Source organism: Zingiber officinale, chromosome 1A (assembly GCF_018446385.1).
Source record: "Zingiber officinale cultivar Zhangliang chromosome 1A, Zo_v1.1, whole genome shotgun sequence".
NCBI classification, from domain to species: Eukaryota; Viridiplantae; Streptophyta; class Magnoliopsida; order Zingiberales; family Zingiberaceae; genus Zingiber; species Zingiber officinale.
Window position 1 is genome coordinate 139,562,300 of NC_055987.1, and position 3,490 is coordinate 139,565,789.

The 3,490-nt window shown below is 44.8% G+C and overlaps 1 long non-coding RNA gene across 1 annotated transcript; it reads right to left on the reverse strand.

Moving 5' to 3' along the window:
* Positions 1–1,453: 1,453 nt before the first annotated feature.
* LOC122010309 lies at positions 1,454–2,357 on the reverse strand. The gene is made up of 3 exons (XR_006119845.1): positions 1,956–2,357; positions 1,686–1,870; positions 1,454–1,574 (listed from the first exon to the last, which is right to left on the reverse strand). It is a non-coding gene; the product is annotated as an uncharacterized LOC122010309 (long non-coding RNA).
* Positions 2,358–3,490: the final 1,133 nt, after the last annotated feature.

The window sequence follows — 3,490 nt, forward strand, 5'->3', positions numbered from 1 at the left end:
CATATGCAATCACCCAAGTGCACCATCCAATATGCAACAATCACAATAAATGCAATCTGTGCATATGATGCAATATGACATGGTCACCCTTGAAGCCAGTCAGAATCTCACACACAATGGTGAGACCGCGTGGGTAGGGCTGTGCACTCTGCCGTCACTACCCCTGAAGAGTGACCGAGTGGACGGGATGCTGTCGGAGTACACATATCCTCCTACCTCAAACATAGTGAGGGAGCGCAATGCTCTCAACTCCCGGTACGCGATGACGGGGAGGGATCCCGGCTGCAACCCCGCTGTATCGTGCTACCCATGAGCACCCCGGCGGAGCACCACCGAGCAACCTGCCATACACACCCTGAGTGCTGTGCCACTACCCATGCAGTGGTCACGTTGTGTGCAGGCCCTCATGTAGCCGGCCGACGAGCTCAACAATAATGGAGTCGTCAATCGCCCAGCATGCAATCATGCGATATGATGCGTGCGGCTACAATATGTCATACCTGAACATATCCTCCTCTATATATATGTGTGTCAAAAGGTACACACATAAATAACCCTGATAGAAGCAGCATAAATCCAAGAACACATATATAACAACGATATAAGCAATATGAATCCAACATCACATATCCAATATGTATAACAACTAATCCAGTATAGTAAAGTACTATAAATATCCATATCCACGAACACATATACACATGGTAAGAAGTAAAGGTATACCAGCCTAATGTATAGCAGATAACAGTAGAAGCATGTATCAAGTAGCAACCAAACCTAAATCCAGGGGAAGTGTGAACTACCAATCACTAGTAACCGTCTACAGGTATCGAATAACCTATAACCAGGGAAGTGCTAAATCTACCAATCACTAGTAAGTATATATAAACTGCACATATCAAAAGACACTATCAAGAGATAAGTCAAAGGGTACCCGCCTCAAATAGAAGGTACAATCCCAAATCCGAAGTCAACGTCGAGACGCCTGTCTCGAATCAGAATCCTGTGTCAAACAACATATATATTTTATTTAGCTAAATCCAAATGAAATAGCTAAATAAAATTCCCAAAACTAAATTAGGACAAAACCCTAATCACCACAATCACAACTTACCAATTTAAATCTAATGGTCGATTAGGGTTAGTTACCTAATCCCTAATCACCAACTAGATTATAAATCCAACGGTTGACTAGAGTTAATTACCCTAACCCTAATCATTCCATTAGATTTATTCTACATAATTTAACAACTAATTACAACATGTATCAACTAATGATATACTACATATCATCTCCAATTTATTCCTACACATAAATGGCTAATCAATCACACTTAACCTAATCCATCTAGAACAAGATCATTCTACAAATATCCAAATTCGAAACATGATCTACAACATGTTCCAACCAAAATTCAATACATAGAGAACAACTCTTATACACCTTACCTCACTTCAGCCGCTGTTGATGCTGAAACAAAGAAATCTGCTAGATGAGGCTACTGCTGAAACTAAGAAGCCACATAACCCATTTCCAGATCCACAAAACACTCAACCTCACTGGAACCAATCCTCTGTTCGGATCAAGAAAGATCAAGAGATCACAGATCAAATAGAAGATCAATAATGGAAATCAAAGATCACACACCATGATCTACACTAAGATCAATTATCCTATTCCTTACCTCAAATCCAAGGTGACCACCAATAGATCACAATCAAAGGTGTTGCTGCCGGTTAGGGAAAGCTACTGGATACACCTCACAGATCGTCTCTAGAAAATGTCACCCGATCCAATCCGTGAAGCAGGGTTTCGAAGATACTTCTGACCCCGAATCAGCCACAATGAAGACGGGATCCAAGATCTAACCTGGGATCGCCGAGAATCAGAGAGGAAGAGAGCAAAATCGAGGAAGAAGATCTAGACCTATATCACGAATAGGATATACACTTACCTCCCAGATTCGGCTAGGGCACAACTTTGTTGTCACGACAACGGATCGAAGCCAACCGAAGAGATCTAGGGCACGGTTGCACAAGGAGAAAGGGCTCGGGTGAAGCTAGCCCCTCTCTCAAACCTCCAAAGGAAAACCCTCGCCGGCGATCGGGTGGATCTCGCTCGATCAGTGGCGTCGGCAGGTAGGCATCAATAGGGATCACCGGACCTGGAGCCCGGAGAGAAAAACACCGGTTGGACTTGAGCTCAATGAGGGTCGATGTCGGCAGAGAAGATCACCGGAGCTGGAGCCTTGCTCCCGTCGCCGTCGCCGTCGCTCGTCCGCGAGAGAGAGAAGAGAGAAGGAAGAAGGGGAGATCGGGGAAGGGGAGATCGGGATCATGAGGGTCTGGTCGGGTGGATCGGCGATTTGGGGGGGGGGGGGGAAGAAAAGGAATAAAGGAATTTATATATTAACACATTTCCTCACTTAAACGGGTATCCCAAACAGGCTTTATCCGAACCCGAAATTGATCCCCTCAAAACTCGTCGTACGAGCTCCGAAAAATTCCCAGAAAATTCCTAAAAATTTCGAAAAAATTTTATAAGGCTATTTTGAAATAACCTTATTTATTTAAATTTTTCGAGATCTCACATCCTCCCCTACTAATAAAAATTTGGTCCCCAAATTTCGCTATAACCAACAGCCAACAATATAATATAACCAAACAGTATAAATGCTGAAAGAAACTCTAACCCACATACCTCAAATAAAGAGATGAGGGTATCGAGCTCGAATCGTATCCTCCAGCTCCCAAGTAGCCTCCTCGTCAGAATGATGCTGCCATTCGACTTTAACCAGCCGGACAGTCTTGTTCCGCAACTGACGCTCTCTATGGTCCAGAATCCGCACAAGAACCTCCTCGTAAGTAACGTCCGCCTGAATAGGAACTGATATATCCGACAGAACATGTGCCGGATCTGATACGTATCTCCTCAGCATAGATATATGGAATACATCATGAATGCCGGCTAGAGATGGTGGTAGCGCCAGACGGTAAGCTACTGCTCCAATCCTCTCCAAGATTTGGAATGACCCAATATATCGTGGAGCTAACTTACCTCGAAGACCAAATCTCTTCACCCCTTTCGTGGGTGAAACTTTCAAAAATACATGATCACCAATAGAAAACTCCAGGGGTCTCCGTCGCCAATCAGCATAATTCTTCTGACGGTCCTGAGCTTCTGGCATCCTCCGTCTGATAGTGCGAACTAACTCTGCATCTTGCTGAGCTCTCTGAGGTCCTATCAGCTGGGCCTCCCCAACCTCCTCCCAAAGGATGGGTGTCCGACACGGTCTACCATACAACGCCTCAAACGGTGCCATCTGGATAGCCGAATGATAGCTGTTGTTGTAGGCGAACTCTACCAATGGCATATGGTCCTCCCAACTGCCTCCGAAATCCATAACACAAGACCTCAGCAAATCCTCCAAAGTCTGAATAGTCCGCTCTGACTGCCCATCTGTCTGCGGATGGAATGCCGTACTGAAAC